At 42.8% G+C, this 22,807-nt stretch overlaps 1 long non-coding RNA gene across 1 annotated transcript in view; it reads left to right on the top strand.

The window, feature by feature from the left end:
• Positions 1-319: 319 nt before the first annotated feature.
• LOC124776469 overlaps positions 320-22,807 on the top strand; it is a 334,054-nt gene continuing 311,566 nt past the window's right edge. The window contains exon 1 of the long non-coding RNA XR_007015627.1: positions 320-417. This is a non-coding gene — a long non-coding RNA (uncharacterized LOC124776469). The remainder of the gene's footprint in view (positions 418-22,807) is intronic.

Genomic DNA, 22,807 nt, shown 5'->3' with positions numbered 1-22,807 from the left:
GTATCGGCTCGCGCAGTATTGTGGAAAGATCCCATTTTGTCTTTGAGGTGACCTGTTTGTCACTAGACACAAGACAGGGAGAGGTATGAGAGGTCAGAAGCGGAGAGCATGAAAGAACTAAACCGCATTCGCCACTAATTCGACCTCAAGCGCCTCATCGTGAATACTTTTTTTTCCGCAGACGTCCTGCTGCGTTAGGTTGAGGCACGGAGCATCCGCACGCTGCAGCGCGCCGCGGCCGCGTGGCGGCGCTGGCGTCGGCCGCCTGTTGCTGGCGCCGCAGCAGCCACTGCCTCACGCGACAGTAGTTTGTCTGCAGCGCGGCCGCTACCGTAGCAACAGTGTGTGCGCGCGCGCTCCGGCACCGTCTTCTGTCACCTGTCAGCGGTCAGCTGGACCCGTGCTCGTCCCGAACAGGTGAGCAGCGCGCCCCCGCAGGCACGGCGTAGTCGTCACCGACTATAAAGCTGCTGTCCGTCTCTTCCAAGGTGTAATAATGCTCGACTGTTTGCAGGAAGTCGTTGCCACTTTTTTCGGATTTAAACACCACATAAATGAAGTAGCCGAACAGTCAATTTTGATAAAGAGTAAGAACTATCATGCACAGTTGTTATCTTCTTCAGTGTATCTGCAGAGACCTCTAAATCCACAATTTTGCATTCACTTCAATTAAATTTTTTTAAAAGCTATTTCGTTTTCAATTTTTTTCCTTTTCTTTAATTAGCGCGGTGCATTACAGAGCCGAACTATAATTAGATGCATTTGAAAAATATAAAATGCCGTTGTTGCTGTAACAGTTTATCGTTTTGAAGTGTGCAAAAACTCTTGTAAACTGGAAATCTTTAGAGAAAGAACAGGCTTCCCATGGCTCATGGACGCACTGGGCATACACACGACGATGGAAACACGTGGCATATGAACGGCAACACAGCTTTTAACATGCATAGCATACACGATTTGAAATCGAACTCGACCGACAAAATTGCGGTGGTTGTTCAGGGATATTATCTGAGAATTTTAGTGTTATGTACCCTGGTCGCCGTTGGTTCGTTACAGAATAGTCGCATTTCATTTTATTTCTTACCGCCGTTTATCTATCTATTTCGCAATTTAAAAAAAAAAAAAAAAAAAAAAAAAAACCTGGAAAACAGTACAAAAGTCAGTGGTGCGGAAGCTAATACATTCGCTCACGACTCTTGTTACTGAAAACGTCAACGTCAACTGTACTCTTTGTCCTCAAGCTTTCATTCAGCACTACTCAGTTTCGTGTCGCATTTGTTTTCCCGACTGCGTTTGCTGAACGCTGACAGAGAGGTATACGGCCTTAGTTTAGACCATAGATGATATAGACAGCGGATGAAATCATTACATTCAAAGCAACACCTCGGTCAGCTCATTAATGGCAGTATCCATTTGAAGAAGAAATCTAGAACATTGTTCAATTTATTTTATCTTAAATGCAATATTTTCAATAAAGGTTTCTTTATCAAAAAAGTGAAATCTCGTGTAGCGTTTGGACACACCGAAAGATATTTGAAAGCAAGTAATATTTCATTCTATATGTAAAGCTGTTTTAAGAATACAAAAAAAAATGCATACACATCTTTTGAAAGATAAGATGTGTGTCGGTGTTTCGCATTAAAGTACGATGAATGACAAAGATACTGAAATGACAGAATACTAATAAAGAGGTACCAACAATACTTTTATTTTGTGCAAAAACCAGACATTATGAATAGAAATGTCAGTAACTTCATACAAAATAAACATAAAAAATTCCACAAGTTGTCAGAAAACTAATTGCTTCATACCATACTGATATTTTGTCTTCTGCTCCTGTATTCGGCTGTTTTTGAGAAGAAAGAAAGCGTTGGTAATACAGCCTTTCAAACTATTTGTAACGATTTCACCCGATCAAATGTAAAAACCGATTTCGTCCAAATCGAAGCCTCTCTTATACGGTCGTAAGCCACGATTTTAAACAATTTCGTTATTACTTTTTGTAATTATGGATTGTTCTTTTGAAATGGTTACTCTTAAATAAGTAGTATACTGAGAACTTCTAGGCGTAAGAAGTTATAGTTACACCAACTTTTCGATAAGTCTATAAATAGTCGAGACAATAGTATCTCTCTTCAGTTTGTCTCAGCTCATCTTGTCTCACGTTGCCTGTATTGTGTTAGCTAGTGTGAGCGCTTATGACTTAATTGTGAAAATATATATGGCGTGAAAGTATTCAAAACTCTGATTTCAGACGTAACTTCCACCTTTCCTGAAGGTAGTCAACTTTGTGAGAGGGAAAAGTGTTATTATTGTAAAGAAATGATAATTAAAAATTTTAAGTGAATTTAGAGAAGTGAATAGGGAATTTCAGTGGACAGCAGCTAGTTCAAAACTTGAACTGTCAGAACTTCAATTATATTTGATCACTACACTGGGCAGCACAGCGCAACGATTGTCATTTTTTCGTCAAATCGAACGAAAATTAATACAGGCATAAGATCATTGACTGCCATAGTTAATGAACATTGATTTTACAATAAATCGCAAAAATAACTTGTGACCTGAATTTAACTTACTTTCAAGAGCATTAAATTAATTTCGACAGTACTTGCTTAAATATTGTCGTCATTATTCACTGATTAATCCATCGAAGCTAAAGAGCAAAGATACTACAAAATATTCAGTTCCACTATGAACCCTGTTTTACGACGAATTTTAAAGACGGTAGATTGTGGCGTCTTCTCGCAAAGAAATTAACATTTACAGCGTCCTGAAATCAGAAAGAAACGAATGTTGGGAACGATGACTAACCACAACCTAGTAGCCAAGAAGTATCAAGATTACGACGGCCGCCACAAAATTTATGGTATATGCACGGCCTGGCCAGAATTGACATTGCCAGAAGCGGAAGGTCCAGATAGCGAAGCGCTTAGAAGAAATAGCATTTTTGGCACGGATTGGGAGAGGCATTAGTCATTCACGTTAGCGTAGATTCCAGGGAGAGCTTGGCGTACTGGAAAAATGAAATGAAATGTCGTGTGGCTAAGGCCCCCGTCGGGTAGACCGCCTGGTGCGCGTCGATGGAGATGAAATGATGATGATGATTAGGACAACACAACAGCCAGTCCCTGAGCGGAGAAAATCCCCGACCCAGCCGGGAATCGGACCCGGGACCTTAGGATTGACATTCCGTCACGCTGACAACTTTTTTTTTTTTTAATGTCATTTTGTTCGCTATTGTTCGTTGCATCTGCTCGGCGCGGACGTCGTAAGACATCCATTTATGTTCGTTGTTGATCGATTGACTCAGTTTTTTTATTACAGAGAGCAAGTAACCCTCTGACCGAACGCGCTGAGCTACCGTGCCGGCGCACTCAGCTACCGGGGCCGGACTGTGCAGTGGAAAGAGTACGGGAAGGGATAATGCGAGTGTCGTAGTATCGAAGCAGTGCTGTATGTGGCAATGAATCTGTACATTGACGATGTAATGTGTATTACGATATGATAACAGTGTCTAATACATGGTTTTACCAGTAGGACGTTAATGGTGTTATATTTCACCTAATATGATGCTGTGAATACTTTTATGAACCTGGCGATGGTCAGCTGACCAAGACTGGCTGTCTAAATAAATAATTTTATCAGCAACCCAAGGGGCTAACAAGACGTCTCTCAAATTTTTCAATATTTTCCGTTATTGTAGTTGTTAATATTTTCATAAGTTACATGAAAAGGAAAGGCAGAGAAAAATTTGGAATTGCAAATAAGTTTCGAGGAAGGGATTATAATGCAAACAAGAGAATTTTGTGTACGAAATTAGATAGTTCTATAATTTTACAGTTGATTTACACATGCTGCGGCGATATTCACCGTAAAAACGTGGGAAGCGTCACTTTCTCGGCATTTTGACTCATTTTTACAATTACGTGGTTGTTTTAAACTTTCTGTAGCAGAAAAAATATTCTCAATGCGTTCTCACAATATTCTAGAAAAATTCACAGTACTTGTAGAGAGCTTAAGTTTGAGTAAATTCAGTCGATTGTTGGCACTTCACGCGTTGTAGCTGGTTTCCTCCAATAGAGCTCTCAACGTCACGCCCGAACAGTTTTCCGTTGCCAAACTGCCGCAACAATTATTTCACTTCCATTTCCTTGTCCGGCATTATTTCTTAAGGTGTTTCGATCCCGAATCCTAGGTCTGACCTTTTTATTTCGTAGTTCAGCTCACGTGATAACCACACCAAAAACAAATCACACACACACACACAAAACGATGCCATGATAACGAAATAGACACACACACACACACACACACACACGCACAGACAGAAGCCGACGCGATGCTAACAAAATGTACAGGTTTCATATACAAAACTAACTAAATACTATTGGTTCCTTCCGCACAAGACGCTATTTACCGTCGCTTATACGGTTATTATAAACACAGAGATATACTTACATCAGATAAACTTTGCAAGACATTGCGTGAAGCCGAATTTTTTAAGATTGGCAATTAATCGTTGGGCGTGACCCATCAGAGCTATAATTACTCGTACAAGAGGCGTTTACAGTGTAATGGCATAGCGTTGTGGTCGTCGTATAAACACACCGTGTAGAAGTTCGACGTTTGGAATTTTGCCAATTGCATCGAAATTTTTCAGTTTTCTAAATCGAAACTCAAGATTTCGGTCATAATTTTTATTCGGTTAATTAGTTTAAATGCATTTTTTATTTCTAATACTTTGCCACGTCATTTTCATCATCGTATTGACTTTTTTTATTTGTTCTTATTTTTCATCCTATCATTATTTTTTCATTTGGAATCTGCTTGTGTGGCTCATAATCTACAAACAAGTGTCAACCAGGACTGCTCATCGGTTGGTAAGACGCATGTGAGGATACTTTCAGATAACAAATGAAAGCGAGGGATTAAAGTTTGCTTTTATCGCTAAATCTGAAATTTTGTTGCGGGTGATGGCTATGCAGACAAATATGTAATGAACTTTTTCTGTCTTATTCGCTCGTAGGGGTTGGCCTTAAACGCCCTGAACAAAGCTATCGTGATTTTAATTCTGGCGCAGATCGTCGATCGTAGTTTTCTAGTACCAACATCGCTGCGCGATAGTCATTAACAGCATTTGTGAAGTGACCCGCCATTTTCCTGTGTGTCGCCTATAACCGAGCAGTAGCCGGCAGGGATGTGGCAACGCTGTAGCAGCAAGAGACAGATGACAACTGTCAAGTAATTTTACTCGGACTATAGCAAACGAATTAGTACCGTAGTCGTAGATTCCTAACGGCCGAAGTGCCGATTTTACCTGCACCGCGAACCTATTGTTCGCGTGCAGCTGTCGAGGGCTGCTTGAAGGTCAAAATTAAACCAACAGAATACATATTCCTTTACGACTTATTACAATCTCTTCTAGGAAAGTTACTTGCAGAGTCCCCCTGAACGCTGTAAGTACAATGCTTTTTTGGAAACATCTTTACAATCTCAAAAGTTCTTTTGCTTTTCGTGCTTTTTATGATAATACACTACCGGCCATTAAATTGCTACACCACGAAGATGACGTGCTACAGACACGAAATTTAACCGACAGGAAGAAGATGCTGCGACATGCAAGTGATTAGCTTTTCAGAGCATTCACACAAGGTTGGCACCGGTGGCGACACCTAAAACGTGCTGACATGAGGAAAGTTTCCAACCGATTTCTCATACACCAACAGCAGTTGAGCGGCGTTGCCGGGTGATACGTTGTGATGCCTCGTGTAAGGAGGAAAAATGCGTACCATCACGTTTCCGACTTTGATAAAGGTCGGAATGTAGCCTATCGCGACTGCTGTTTATCGTATCGCGACATTGCTGCTCGCGTTGGTCGAGATCCAATGACTGTTAGCAGAATATGGAATCGGTGGGTTCAGGAATTGCAATGAATACGGAACGCCGTGCTGGATCCCAACGGCCTCGTATCACTAGCAGTCGAGATGAGAGTCATCTTATCCGCATGGCTGTAACGGATCGTGCAGCCGCGTCTCGATCCCTGAGTCAACATAGGGGGACGTTTGCAAGACAACAACCATCTGCACGGACAGTTCGACGACGTTTGCAGTAGCATGGACTATCAGCTCGGAGACCATGGCTGCGGTTACCCGTGAAGCTATATCACAGACAGGAGCGCCTGCGATGGTGTACTCAACGACGAATCTGGGTGCACGAATGGCAAAACGTCATTTTTTCGCATGAATCCGAGTTCTGTTTACAGCATCATGATGGTCGCATCCGTGTTTGGCGACATCGCTGTGAACGCACATTGGAAGCGTGTATTCGTCATCGCCATACTGGCGTATCACCCGACGTGATGGTATGGGGTCCCATTGGTTACACGTCTCAATCACCTCTTGTTCGCGTTGATGGCACTTTGAACAGTGGACGTTACATTTCAGATGTGTTACGACCCGTGGCTCTACCCTTCATTCGATACCTGCGAAACCCTACATTTCAGCAGGATAATGCACGACCGCATGTTTCAGGTTCTGTAGAGGCCTTTCTGGATACAGAAAATGTTCGACTGCTGCCCTGGCCAGCACATTCTCCAGATACCTCAAGCCGGCCGAAGTGGCCGTGCGGTTAAAGGCGCTGCAGTCTGGAACCGCAAGACCGCTACGGTCGCAGGTTCGAATCCTGCCTCGGGCATGGATGTTTGTGATGTCCTTAGGTTAGTTAGGTTTAACTAGTTCTAAGTTCTAGGGGACTAATGACCTCAGCAGTTGAGTCCCATAGTGCTCAGAGCCAGATACCTCACCAATTGAAAACGTCTGGTCAATGGTAGCCGAGTAACTGGCTCGTCACAATACGCCCGTCACTACTCTTGATGAACTGTGATATCGTGTTGAAGCTGCATGGGCAGCTGTAACTGCACACGCCATCCAAGCTCTGTTTGACTCAATGCCCTGGCGTATCAAGGCCGTTTTCACGGCCAGAGGTGGTTGTTCTTGGAACTGATTTCTCAGGATTTATGCACCCAAATTGCGTGAAAATGTAATCACATGTCAGTTCTAATATAACATATTTGTCCAATGAATACCCGATTATCATCTACATTTCTTCTTGGTGTACCAATTTTAATGGCCAGTAGTGTATTAATAAATGCAGTACACAGACCATTATTTAGGTTAATTTGTAGTGCAGGTAACGTAAAAACTGAAAACAAAAAATGTCTGCGCATAATGATTCCTCCACACGACCCTCGAATTACCGTTCTGTACTCTTCCCACTACGACAACCGCTGCCTAGAAACTATGCTCCTATAAATGGCTCGTGACTCGTCCGACGCGCTCCAAAAATGCTATTTTTTCTAAACATTTTGCCATCTGCAGCCCACACTACTGTCATTTCAATCCTTGGCCAAACCCTGAATATAAGTGATAAATCTGCATGAAATCGGTGATGATGTTCGTGGGGACAGACACCACAGATATCAAATATATACGTCCGTTAAGATAATTACAATGCAGATGCTCTCTCTCTCTCTCTCTCTCTCTCTCTCTCTCTCTCTCTTGATCTGTTTTGGGAATCCAGCGTGATGAAGCGAGCAGTATGGTGGACATGGGGAGCTACATAAGTAGTGTGCGAAAAGATGGGAACTCAGGTCGGATGAAGGTCTGCTGAGATAGCCGAAGCAGTTAATGAGACCGATCTCATAAAGTGGCAATCCGGATTGGAGGCCCGGGTCGGCACAAGTTTTCACTTTTCGGTATTGTCCAATTGTGTCTGATCTTAGAATTTATTTCATTTCATCGTGTATATATGCGGCTACTCTCAAGAGTGGACAGTGTCAACAGCTGTACTAGAGCGTTTTTGGTGTGTGTGTATAATGCGTTAGAAGAATATATGGTGGACCCACTTCATATCACTTACTTCTGACTATTTGTTGTTGGTAATTTGCGAAGATTTCCTTGGTTTTTTATTCCAAATCAGTCTCTCTCGAGAGAGTACAAAGGTCGTGGCAGTTTAATTTGATTTAACATGTAAAAGGTAGCCCTTTTTTTTTCTTTCGAATCTCAGCCGCCGTATGTTCATACGGTTCACAGGATGTCTGTCCATTTTGCTATTTGTTGTACAGTTTTCCAAAATGTTAGTACTGGGAAATTTATAAAACAGCTTTGTCTTTGAGTTTTACGAATATAAAATCTATAGTTCTTATTTTCAGATCATGGGTCTCACAAATTTAGACCCACTTTAGTGTCCGATTCCGCCTATTTCAAGACTCGAAAGATACAACTACACACTCCAGGCTTCACTCATTTACTCTTAAATGCTTGCTCGTGTAAGAAATCATCGTCAAACCTCAAAAACAAGTACTATTTTTTATTTGCATACTATCTTAACCAAAAAATACATATGAATCTGCAAGTTTCATAATAACATAAGTACTGTACCCGTGGTACATCATAACTCCAAAAACTATCGAACATTTCTTAAGCAAATATATCTGAAGAGGTATTCTCTTATCAGAGAAGTAAAATTTTCAGTGCAAGTAGAGACGTTAATTAATGTCTGAAACATCAGTTTTCGTTTTTTGGACATTGCATTAATTTTACTTCGTTTTTTACGCACTCGTATCGAACTGAAAGTTGTTTGAATCTAATAGTAGTCAATAATAGCACTCGTATCGAACTGAAAGTTGTTTTAATCTAATAGGAGTCAATAATATCACGAAAAGCTATCGTTGTCAGTCTGCTGGAAACCAACCTGTAGCCGTCATTGAGAAATAACATTGGTCCGAGAAGAGACCCCTTTTTTAAATGTCGCAGCTGTATTCGCAGTATTTCACAAAGTAGAATGTCTTAAATTTTAGAGGCATTTTAAGGAGCTAAAAGTAGTTTTGAATAAAAACTACTCTGAGTAGTTCTGAGTATTTATGGTAATTTGCGAAGATTTCCCTGGTCTTTTATTCCAAATCAGTCTCTCTCTCGAGAGTACAAAGGTCGTTGAAAGTCATTTTGATGTAACATATAAGAGCTAGCCCTTTTTTTTCTCTCAAATCTCAGCCGCCTTATGTTCAATACAACAATGCCAAACAAGACAAGTGGTCCCTTTCGACACGACAGTTATAAATGCCTACAGATGTTACCAATTTGCAGTTGGCAGCCAGAAAACATCAGCTGATAGCTGATGTTACTGTAGCAACAAAAATCTACAGCTACAACACTCTTTAACTCTGCTGTTGCTGCTAGAAATAAGAAAGATGAAGTTGTTGTGAAAACGTATAACTGGCTAATGTCTCGAACAATAGCTATGCTAACAAAGTACTTCACATAACTAAATAAATCACTTTGAGTTCATTATTAGCTACAAAGCTGGTGCACAGTGCAAAATGGGCACTGATGGAAATGAATTTATGCACCGCATCTTTCTCAAAGGAAATGGACCTGTTTGAGCTTCTTGCTTCACTAATTCCAGCACGGATGACAAAACAACGAAAAGATTATTCATAAAGGTATGTTCCGTCTTTGCAAATAAATGAAAGGCAGTTTGTTTTTTTCCCCATATGCGTTTAACTTCTTTTATTTATGAAGCATCTCCAGTGGCCTGTAATACATGTAGAACCAAAAAAAGAGGCGAAACGCTGTTTGTCAACGATCTTGAACCCATTCTGACACAAGTATTTTAGAAGTAGAAAATCGAATCCTTTGGCCATGAAAAATATATGAGCTCATTAATCTGTTTTGGGGGTTTTATGATTTAAAAATTTTAGGTGATTTTGAGCGCATTAATAACTTCAAATCGAAATTTGGTCCAAAAGATGCCATAGGACAGAATAGAAATACTAATATTTTGTCAAAAAAGCTATCCAGGGTACGCTATTTTTTCAATTTGTGCTCTGTCTATTTGATGATAAACTTTTGTACATAGTGATGTGATTTAGGTCTGAAGAGGTTAACCATTTAATGTGTGATGTTACCTCAAAAAATCCTGTACCATTTGACAAAGAACATTTTAAGGATAATACACACACAGAATTTGTTTCTTAAATATGTCAAATTAAACAATGGTAATAATGTGAACCTTAACACGCATATCTCAAAACACCTATTTTCTATCACCAGTGTTCAGTCTACTATAACTTACTCAAATTTATAGGTATAAATCTTTTTTTTTGCAGAATTTAGTGCTGAACATAAAGAAGCAATATGTAATTACAATAGCTCAAAATCCAAAGTTATCGACAAAAGCTTCCTTTTCGCTTTCCGCCTCATACATAGTAGTAGATGATTGAATTATGAACTCATGATATACTTTTATAGAAGAGTGAAACATTTGAAAAATCTACCACTGAGAAACTAGAGCTATTTCCCTCAGTGATGTGCCTCTTGTGTTTCTTCGCAAAATTTCCTTCACATAGAACTCCATTTTTCTACAACTGATTGACGTCAAATAAAGAGTTCGACTAACCTAGGTTTTGATTATCAATTTGCAAACGTTTCCTTCTGTCATACGAGAGACTGTAAACAACGCGCTTCTTGCGCATTTCATTTTGAAGCTGTTGTTACGTTGACGCTCGCAGGGACAGATTCACAGAAGTGGAATATTTAGCTAATACTAATATGTCATTTCGAAAAACGTATGTTGAAGGATTATATGCTCTACGCCAAACACGTTACCTGACGTACACATCGTACACATTAATTTCGAAAAGGTCCGATGTGTTCTTCAGGCAACTGTCAGCAGCGGATGCATATTTCCGGAAATTCATGACACTTGGCTGCATTAGAACACTTTATTCAATTACTACTGGTTTCAGTCGCTTACCATCACCTTTATTGAGTTCCCTGTTGTGTGTGCTGTGAGGAAGGTTTTTGATGTATGAAAGTATTGTTCTTTTACATTATTATGAAACTGTCTACCCGACGGGAGGCCCTAGCCACACGACATTTCCATTTTTTTATTTTATGAAACTGTTAGTACTAGTGTATGGTTCAGCATGACTGATATGTGACTTTCAGTAGCCAATTTTTCGTGCCAGATAATGGTCAGTGACCGAAACCGGTAGCAAATTAACAAATTGTTCTAACGTAGCAAAATTTCATGAGTTCCCTGAAAACCTTTAGCAGTTTCGAAAGAGCAGATTATACCGCGGCTAACAAATAATTCTGAAACAAAGAAAACGGTTGAGAGTCTCGTGACCACATAGCAGCTTCGACGCGAGATCTTCGGCCGACGCTAGTTTAACAATTTTTTTGACATTTCCTCTCGACGAGTGGCTGTCATTTGGAGTCCAGCCGGCGGCCGGAAGGTACGCACTTGCTGCGCGAACATCTGAAAGCTTTTCCTCTGGCCATTACCTTTTGTTTCCTTCAACGGTCGTTAGCTGCAGCACGGGAATCCAGGATCCGTTTATGTCGAAGCCTTCTTTGTTGTTAAAAAGTCAGTTATTTCCCGTCGCACGGCCATAATCACGTCAGAAACCTTTTCACATGGCTCACCTGCCTACAAATGACTGCTCCGCCAATACATTGCCTTTTTATTCCTTGTGGACGAGATAGTACCGTCATCTGTACAAGTGCGTATCCCTATCCCACGGCTTTTGTCACCTCATTGTAGATAAAATCTTGGTTTCGGAAAACCTCACACTTCATGATTTTTCTGAATGGGAAGTGTCGTCTTCTACAAAAAATGGTTCAAATGGCTCTGAGCACTGTGGGACTTAACATGTGAGGTCATCAGTCCCCTAAAACGTAGAACTACTTAAACCTAACTAACCTAAGGACATCACACACATCCATGCCCGAGGCAGGATTCGAACCTGCGACCGCAGCGGTCGCGCGGTTCCAGACTGTAGCGCCTAGAACAGCTCGGCCACCGCGGCCGGCGTCGTCTTCTACAGCTGATCTCTCTAATTTCTCCAGTCGGTAGACACTTCTTATGTTTCTCTAGCCGTGTCCTAGTCCTTCGGGCCTATTGTTATTTGGTCGTAGAACTCTAATTCTTTTCTGTAATAACAATATTTCTTTAAAGCAAGCTTCACATGTTTCTAAGTCTTCCAGTGTGCAAATTATTTTGGCTCTATCGACAAACATTTGCCGACACCCCTTTTTTTCACTTTCTGACGCCCAGTGGCTGGCTGCAGTCGGTGATTCCGCGCCGAAGCGCAAATGGACCGAGCGCAGAGCGACGGGGGAGCGGAACCGCGGATCGCGCCGTGTGTCCTCGCTACTGGCACGGCGCTTCCGCTGCGTCATTCGCGAACGGCCGCGCAGCAGAGCTGCGATGCGTCAGCAACCTACCTGCTGCACGAATGCATCTACACAGTCACCTGTATAATTAGCCGCTGAAGCGTAGTTCAGTGGCTCAGTGATATATGCTATACAACGGATCCGAGGGTTTCGGATTCGATCCTTTGTGAGTCCTATGTTTTTTTGCTGGTCACGTACCACTTGTTTCCACTCTGGCAGTCTTCCTTAATGAGAAACATGCCGAGTTGCAAGGGCAAAGGCATACCGCCTTCAGTAGTACCTTCCCTGGCAAAACCTTGTGTGGTGTCCATATACTGTATACACTAGTCGCCATTAAAATTGCTGCACCAAGAAGAAATGCAAATGATAAACGGGTATTCATTGGACAAATATATTATACTAGAACTGACATGTGATTACATTTTCACGCAATTTGGGTACATAGATCCTGGGAAACCAGCACCCAGAACATCCACTTCTGGCGGTAATAACGGCCTTGACACGCCTAGGCATTGAGTCAGACAGAGCTTGGATGGCGTGTACAGGTACAGCTGCCCATGCAGCTTCAACGCGATACCACAGTTCATCAAGAGTAGTGACTGGCGTATTGTGACGAGCCAGTTGCTCGGCCACCATTGACCAGATGTTTTCAACTGGTGAGAGATCTGGAGAATATGCTGGCCAGAGGGCAGCAGTCGAACATTTTCTGTATCCAGAAAGGCCCGTACAGGACCTGCAACATGCGGTCGTGCATTATCCTGCTGAAATGTAGGGTTTCGCAGGCATCGAATGAAGGGTAGAGCCACGGGTCGTAACACATCTGAAATGTAACGTCCACTGTTCAAAGTGCCGTCAATGCGAACAAGAGATGACCAAGACGTGTAACCAGTGGCACCCCATACCATCACGCCGGGTGATACGCCAGTATGGCGATGACGAATACACGCTTCCAATGTGCGTTCACCGCGATGTCGCCAAACACGGATGCGACCATCATGTTGCTGTAAACAGAACCTGGATTCATCCGAAAAAATGACGTTTTGCCATTCGTGCACCCAGGTACGTCGTTGAGTACACCATCGCGGGCGCTCCTGTCTGTGATGCAGCGTCAAGGCTAACCGCAGCCATGGTCTCCGAGCTGATAGTCCATTCTGCTGCAATCGTCGTCAAACTGTTCGTGCAGATGGTTGTTGTCCTGCAAACGTCCCCGTCTGTTGACTCACGGATCGAGACGTGGCTGCTCGATCCGTTAAGCCACGCGGATAAGATGCCTGTCATCTCGACTGCTAGTGATACGAGGCCGTTGGGATCCAGTACGGCATTCCGTATTACCCTCCTGAACCCACCGATTCCATATTCTGCTAACAGTCATTGGATCTCGACCAACGCGAGCAGCAATGTCGCGATACGATAAACCGCAATCGTGATAGGCTACAATCCGACCTTTATCAAAGTCGGGAACGTGATGGTACGCGTTTCTACGCCTTAAACGAGGCATCACAACAACGTTTCACCAGGCAACGCCGGTCAACTGCTGTTTGTGTATGAGAAATTGGTTGGAAACTTTCCTCATGTCAGCACGTTGTAGGTGTCGCCACCGGCGCCAACCTTGTGTGAATGCTCTGAAAAGCTAATCATTTGCATATCACAGCATCTTCTTCTTGTCGGTTAAATTTTGCGTTGTAGCACGTTATCTTCGTGGTGTAGCAAGGCATTTGTCGCATTAACAAAGACTGGAAATGAAGTCCCATGCTACTTGACAGAGCGTAGGAGAACGATGTGGGAGACCCGCACCGCCGTACTAGGCAAGGTCCTAGTGGAGATGGTTTGCCGTTGCCTTCCTCCGACCGTAAATGAGACTAATGATGATGATGAAGACGACACAACAACACCCAGTCATCTCGGGGCACGTGATAATCCCTGGCCCCGCCGGGAATTGAACCCGAGCTGCGGACTAACGAAGACTGCCAGTGGCGAAACAAGTGGTAGGTCACCAGCAGCAAACGCGAAATTATATAAAAATTTTAACTGAAAACTTAGAGAATTGGAATTATATTAGGGTTCCGTATCTCAGTCGGTAATAAAGGAACACTTACATGATCGCTGTGCTGTGCGTCTGTTCATCTGACTCTTAAGACCCCTTTTTCTCAGAAACCGATTGACTATCTGATCCGTGATACTACTCAACTCTTTAGAAAATCAAAATTACAATCTTACCACAGTTATTTAAAGGAAATAGGAAGCCCGGGATCACTAGTGATGGGCAAACTTGTGATTGTTCTACAATTTTAATTTGACTCAAAATAGACTTTATTATAAACTTCAATTCGAACATTTGCCCTCTTACTGATGCAGTATACAAAACTTCAGTTTGATTGAATTATATAAACACGAATAAGAATCATTATTTTGCGTCCGCAACCAAAATCAGTGATAGTAGGCACGGAACATAATCTATCACAAAAAATCGTTCTTGTTTAACCATATCTCAAGAGACTAATAACACTATACACTTCCTACCAAACTTACACAGCCACACAATGCCACAACATCATAAAGAACAAAGAGATCTTAAAGCTTAATAAAACTGAACTGTCCACATAAAGGTCCACAGTGAAGCATGCTTATACTAAAAATACAAAATGGGCCAACCAAGATAGCAAAACTTGCACACAGGAATAAAAACAAGTTACACGTTCATTAAAGATACACAAATAATTAATTGTTAAATAAGAATGGCTAGTAATAACCAGTAGAATGACTTACAGAAACGCTAATGTTGACTGGTGGCCTCACTTAACTAACGGACATAATGACTCATAATGATTCCCAAATTGCACTTAACTTTAGAGAACAGCGTTAAGGCCCATAGCAGTGTTTGGAAGCAATAGCGCTACGGCCGGCAGGCAATACGAGCGTTCACTCCCCACGGCGTGTGCACAGGGTCACATAGCAGGCGGTATATATTTATATATAATCCGACCAGCCCCACAATGAGCGGTCCTGACAAGAATCCATAACAGCGCCAACGCCAAGGAACGAGCAGTCTTAACAAATGGCCAGCAGCACAAATAGATTGCAATGAAGACAAGGTCAAAGCACAGCCACACTATAATAAGCACGCCCCAAATTATTATGGAGCAATACTCTAACATTACCCGTCTCCCAATAAATTAGCAGGAAACTTGGAGATCACTTCCAGTTGTCTTAAGGCACTTTCAACATTAAATAAACATGCTAAATGTGGCCGTGACAAATAATTAAACCATTAAAGCTACGGTTGCCGGGCACGTACGCAACCGCAGCCAGTCCCAAAGCGGACAATATGTGCTAAAACAAGTTAAAATTTTCATGAAAACCACTTAAAACACACACTCCACGGATGATCAGAAACGGAATGAAGAACATCAGCCTCCTCAAAATAGCCACTGTGGAACCAAGTTCAGAACCATCTCCGGCAACTACCCATGCCACAATAAGTTTCAAAAATCTTCGTACTTAAACGCAGAATAAAAGTCATACGTAACTTGGAGCTTGCAAATTATGAGCAGGGACGCTGTTCGGCGTGAGACGACGCTCTCACCTGACGTCTCGTCGACATCGATGTCATTACAAATAGAGCACAACATCGGATTGTGTCAAGGATGCGGCAGGAAATCGGCCGTCCCCTTTCAAAGGAACCATTCCGACTTTTGCGTGAAGCGATTTAGGGAAATTACGGAAAACGTAAATCTGAATGGCCTGACGCGGGTTTGAACAGCCATTCTCCCGAATGCGAGTCCAGTGTGCTAACACTGCGCCATCTCACTCGGTGCTGCATTCAGACAGGGTATTATGACAGTTATGTGTGTTCAGCATGTCCTAGGCCATACTTGACGAAAATGTATTTTTGATCCGTGAGTATACTGTTTTTCTCATTCGAAGATAGTTTTAATAACTGAAACCGGTACAGAATACACATACAATTGTACAGCCGATGGCACGAATATGCTCTTTTTCCAAATGCTTAGCAGCCATGGACAGTCACTTACGAAAAGTTTTGTTAAATAGCTAGCTGAGTGCCCATCTTTACCCAGGTATGTATTTATTCCAATCTTCTGTTATCCATCTCCTCCTCCCCCTCTCTCTGTCCATCTCCTCCTCCTCCCCGACCTCTCTGTTCATCTCCTCATTCACCTGCCCCTGTTCCTCTTCTTCTCTTTCCTTTCTGTGTCCATCTCCGCCTCTCCCCTCTCTTATCCATCTCCTCCTCTTGCTTTTCTCTGTCCATTTCGTCCTCCCCCTCTGTCTCTTCGTCTCCTCCTCCCCTCTCTCTCCCCCATCCCTCTATTCAACTCCTCCTCTTTCCTTTCTCTCTCCTCCTCTCTCCTCTCTCATCCTCCCCTATCTCCTCCTCCCCATCCTAATGTTGTTATCTTCTCCTTTCCCCTTGCTATACGTCCATCTCATCACTTTCCCTTCTCTCTTCGGTTTATCGTAATTGCCCCTACAAGAGGCTCGTGCTTCTTACTAATATAGTGTTTCTTTCCTGACTGTAACTAATAACTGTGCCAAATTAGACTGAAATCGTTACAGTGTTTAAGATGAGGATTTTATGCGTGGCTTCGCTCGCATAGTCATATTTAAAGTGTATTTCACACATATTTAACATAATTCATGCGTATTGCACATACACACATAAAAAAATGGCTCAAATGGCTCTGAGCACTATGCGTTCAAAAATGGCTCTGAGCGCTATGGGACTTAACATCTGTGGTCATCAGTCCCTTAGAATTTAGAACTACTTAAACCTAACTAACCTAAGGACATGACAGACATCCATGCCCGAGGCAGGATTCGAACCTGCGACCGGATCGGTCACGCAGTTCCAGACTGAAGCGCCTAGACCGCACGGCCACATCGGCCGGCGAGCACTATGGGACTTAACTTCTGAGTTCATCAGTCCCCTAGAACTTAGAACTACTTAAACCTAACTAACCTAAGGACATCACACACACCCATGCCCGAGGCAGGATTCGAACCTGCGACCGTAGCAGTCGCGCGGTTCCAGACTGAAGCGCCTAGAACCGCTCGGCCACCCCGGCCGGCAATAGTTACAATACTGTAGCGGCCGTTCACCACCCAAAATGAGTCACCTATATGACTGAATCACGCACGTTGCTGTAGGCTGGTCTGCCTTCTTCCAGCACTCTACATAAAGTCCCCTTCAAGATCCAACCGAAAAGTGTCCTCTCACAGCCAGAATCTATCACCTATATTTCCAAATCACTTAAGTCGCCACAGGCAGGTCTGTCTCCTTCTAACACCAAACGTAAAAGTGCGTGAATCGCTCCCTTTAGCTCTTTACTCGAAAAGTCCCAGTCTCCACTTGAGTCCCGAAGTGTTCTGCTACTATCTGCTTTTCCGTCAGCTGAAAGCTGTCCGCACCAAAATTATGTCATTCTTAAGCATTGCAGACATGATTTCATTCAACTTGAACTTCTTGGGCTACACTAATATATTACAACAATATTTAAATAAAGAAATGTTGTAAATATTCGGCTATACTCGGATCATTTACAATAAATATACGTAATAGTTAGTTCATAAATAAATAATCCAGCATTCTTGAGCACTTGTACTCACGATAAATGACAACAGACTGTGGTTAAATATTCTTTAAACAATTATTTATGCGTACTTGACAGAAGCGTCTTTTGATTCTGTTTTCAGTTGTGGCGTCTGCTAACATACGTGACTGACCACTTTTAAACAAGTACAGTTTTTTAATAGTACTTGCAATCAACATTTAAATAAAGTTACTGACAGATAGTGAACAGTTCATTACATAACTACGAAAGTATGACAGTATGTGAGGTATTCATGCTGGATACATTTGCATTGTGTTATTGTGGAGAACACGATGTTCTGACAAACATTTGCGTAATGAAAAAGGCATAATAGATGTCGTAAATCAATAAATGAGACAGACACAGATACACAGCTTTCAGGGATGATAGATGTAGTGCACTGCTATTATCTGAGGTATGGTTTGTTGAAACTGCATGAAGCGATTAAAATTTATCAAGTCAGAAGTTCATTGTGTAAGTGTTTATTCACTGTGAAATACTAAATTCTGCAGTTTTAAAGATATTGGCTGCACCTCATTTTTCAGAGATCGCCGATGTATTCAGAATTGCGTTAATACTTGATTGTAAATTATTATAGACTCTCAAAGAGCTACAAGAAGCTATCATTCAGCTTGTCCGAAACTCCATTTCTTGGAGTTTTGTCTATCCTCTGAAGCATCGAAATTTCCCGTACTGGGATTTTCCCATTTTCAGCCAAGTGCTCCTTGTCTGTGGACCTGGATTCGCCTGGATGGGCCACCTAACCGTACCTGCCGCCGTGTACCCTGAACCTTGGGTCCGCTGCGTTCAGCCGCACAACAAACTCATCTTTCTTCATACTCATAATGGGCGACCGATTAGCTCGCCTAAATACGCGTACCGTTACACTGGCTAGATGACGTCACCTCCTACTACAACGGAAAGATCAGGAAAAGTATTAACAATGTTCTGCAAGACACAAAGGAATTCGTGCATGTCCGAAAGAGAAGACACCACACGTACGAGGTCTGTTCAGAAAATTCCTGACCTTTGTCCACAACATTTTTCTACACTTACCTTTTATTTATTGTGCATGGTCTTCTCCACGATTGATACATCGCTCCCAGCGCCGTTTCCACTTCCGGAAGCAGTTTTGGTACGCATCTTGCTGGATCGCGCGAAGCGCCTTCTGAGAATTTTCTTTATCTCATCTATCGTTGCAAATCTTCGTCCTTACATCGGGGTTTTCAACATTTGAAATTAAAGAAAAGCCCCCTGAGACCAAATCTCAAGAGTACGGGGGATGAGGCAGCACAAATGGTTCAAATGGCTCTGAGCACTATGAGACTTAACTGCTGTGGTCATCAGTCCCCTAGAACTTAGAACTACTTAAACCTAATCAACCTAAGGACATCACACACATCCATGCCCGAGGCAGGATTCGAACCTGCGACCGTAGCGGTCGCGCGGTTCCACACCAGCCGGCTGAGGCAGCATAGTGAGTTCGTTTTTCGTGCAATAGTCAAGCACCCACGGGGATGAATGTGCGGTTGCGTTACCGTGACGCAAGAGCCATGAATTCTCACACCAAATTTCAGGCCGTTCCCTTCTCACATTTTCTCTCAGGGGTCGCAACATGTCCCGATAGTATAATCGACTATCAGTTTGTCCCTGTGCCACAAATTCATAATGAAGTCAAAGAAAACTTTCAGAATGGCTCTGACATTTGACATGACCTAACAAGATCTTTTTGGTCTTGGAGAACCTTCCCGATTCATTGTGAAGATTGAACCTTGGTCTCAACATCATAACTATAGACCTACGTCTCATGACCAATACTGATTCTCGTAAAAAACATCTCGTTCTCATTTGCACGATCCAAAAGCTCTGCACAGATTGCCAGGCGAAGGTCTGTAAGTCTTTCTGGCCTTGACTCACGAGGCATCGGACGAACTTGGTGGTAAAATAATACATTGCAAGATGCTGTGTCAGGATTTCATGACATGATCCAACTGAAATGTTAAATTCTTCTGAAGTCTCTCGGACAGTCAGCCTTCGATTGGCACCCACAGTTTCATTCACTTTCCTGATATGAGCGTCGTCCGTAGACGTCGAAGGGCGTCCTGAACGAGGGTCATCTTTAACTTCAGTCCGGCCAATTTTAAACCGTGTGAGCCATTCGTAACACCGAGTTCGGCTTAAGCACACATCACCGTAAGCTTCCTGCATCATCTGGTGTATCTCTGTAAAGATATTCTTGAATTTCAAAAAAAAAAAAAAAAAAAAAAGTGTATGAAATCTTATGGGACTTAACTGCTAAGGTCATCAGTCCCTAAGCTTACACACTACTTAACCTAAATTATCCTAAGGACAAACACACACACCCATGCCCGAGGGAGGACTCGAACCTCCGCCGGGACCAGCCGCACAGACCATGACTGCAGCGCCTTAGACCGCTAGGCTAATCCCTCGCGGCTCTTGAATTTCACGCAAAATTTAATGCAGACGCGTTACTCCTCTAACTCCATCCAGAAATTCGCAGACTGTGAGACACTGCTTAATACAGCACAGAAAAATAACTAACAGACATAGAGTAATGAAACTGCCAGCTGTTATACATTAAACACAGGCTTGTGCAGAGATGTTGTTGTTGTTGTGGTCTTCAGTCCTGAGACTGGTGTGATGCAGCTCTCCATGCTACTCTATCCTGTGCAAGCTTCTTCATCTCCCAGTACTTACTGCAACCTACATCCTTCTGAATCTGCTTAATGTATTCATCTCTTGGTCTCCCTCTACGATTTTTACCGTCCACACTGCCCTCCAATGCCTCAGAACATGTCCTACCAACCGGTCCATTCTTCTTGTCAAGTTGTGCCACAAACTCGTCTTCTCCCCAATTCTATTCAATACCCCCTCATTAGTTATGTGATCTACCGATCTAATCTTCAGCATTCTTCTGTAGCACCACATTTCGAAAGCTTCTATTCTCCTCTTGTCCAAACTATTTATCGTCCATGTTTCACTTCCATACATGGCTAGCCGGCCGGGTTGGGCGAGCGGTTCTAGGCGCTACAGTCTGGAACCGCGTGACCGCTACGGTCGCAGGTTCGAATCCTGCCTCGGGCATTGATGTGTGTGATGTCCTTAGGTTAGTTAGGTTAAAGAAGTTTTAAGTTCTAGGGGACTGATGACCTCAGCAGTTAAGTCCCATAGTGCTCAGAGCCATTTGCACAATACATGGCTACACTCAATACAAATACTTTCAGAAACGACTTCCTGACACTTAAATCTATACTCGATGTTAACAAATTTCTCTTCTTCAGAAAAGCTTTCCTTGCCATTGCCACCCTACATTTTATATCCTCTCTACTTCGACCATCATCAGTTATTTTGCTCCCCACATAGCAAAAGTCCTTTACTACTTTTTCTCATTTCCTAATCTAATTCCCTCAGCATCACCAACTTAATTCGACTACATTCCATTATCCTCGTTTTGCTTTTGTTGTACATCTTATATCCTCCTTTCACGATACTGTCCATTCCGTTCAACTGCTCTTCCAAGTCCTTTGCTGTCTCTGACGGAATTACAATGTCATCGGCGAACCTCAAAGTTTTTTTTTCGTCTCCATGTATTTTAATATCCACTCCGAATTTTTTTTGTGTTGCCTTTACTGCTTGCTCAACATACAGATTGAATAACATCGTGGAGAGGCTACAACCCTGTTCACTCACTCCCTTCCCAACCACTGCTTCCCTTTCATGCCCCTCGACTCTTATAAATGCCATCTGGTTTCTGTAAAAATTGCAAATAGCCTTTCGTTCCCTGTATTTTACCCCTGCCACCTTTAGAATTTGAAAGAGAGTATTCCAGTCAACATTGCCAAAAGCCTACTCTAACGCATTTGGCTCCAACAAACCACTGGCGCGAAATTACTATTGTTGCGGAATATTTTCAAAATACCTCTCTGAAGTATCGGGGTGGGATCCCTGAGGTACAATGGTGACAGGTGGCGGGCCGCGCCGCGTCGCCCCACAGAGACGGCGAGTAGCGCGGCGGCGGGCTGCACCAGAGTCCCACTGGCCCACAACACAGCTGCCTGCTCCTGGGACACGCTCCATTTGTCCGCTGCAAACACTGTCACGGCCCTCTGCGGTCGGCCGACAGGGGTCGCCGCTGACAGCTGACACGGCGGCGCAGTGTCACCAGCAACGCCACCCAGCGCTGGTGCTGCTTCACCGTGACGAGCGGTTTGGTCCGTTTCCAGTACAGCTTTCTTTAAGCCGAAGCGAACACGAGCGAACGTACACCAGCAAAAGATAATTCTCTCCGGTGTAAGCGCTAGGCAAGCGTGAGGAAACGGAGTTCTGTCGTGTTCCGTTCGCACTGGCCTGTATTCTACAGGTTGTCGGTCTTTTAGCGATCCGCGAAAAGACGTTCGCGACCATTCCGCTTCGGCGCTAGCAGTACAGAAGGTTGTCACCTGATATCTTATCTACTTTTAACTAGAGTTGCGTGACCGATAAAACGGTACGAAGAGAATGTTATATTGCTAATAAAAGAATGTAGATATTATACCTACTTCTCGGACCCAAGAGATTAGTATTAAAAATACTGAAGGAAAATAAATGTTCGTTAAAATTCATGCTGAAATCTTCAGCTGTCATTTATTTTGAACAATTCGCTACTATTTTCGGTCAATGATCATTATCAAGCTTAACCTGTACCGAGTAAATCACCATCAGAGATTACACAGTTTACAGGGAAATATGAGTTAAATAGTATTTTACTTACTGGCATAAACGGCAGGAAATTTAAAACATAACTGGAACAAAAGTGATTTACTCTTTTAAGGCCATCATAGCACCTAATGAATTTCTCAACGATAACTTCCGTCAAGAATCAAGTCCCCACAGACAACTAGTAACACACTGATAGAGGTAACTAGGCCAAATAGTGAAGGACACAGTCAAAGACAACGC

Source organism: Schistocerca piceifrons, chromosome 2 (assembly GCF_021461385.2).
Source record: "Schistocerca piceifrons isolate TAMUIC-IGC-003096 chromosome 2, iqSchPice1.1, whole genome shotgun sequence".
Lineage (NCBI taxonomy): Eukaryota > Metazoa > Arthropoda > Insecta > Orthoptera > Acrididae > Schistocerca > Schistocerca piceifrons.
This window is presented reverse-complemented; position numbering and strand designations above follow the sequence as displayed.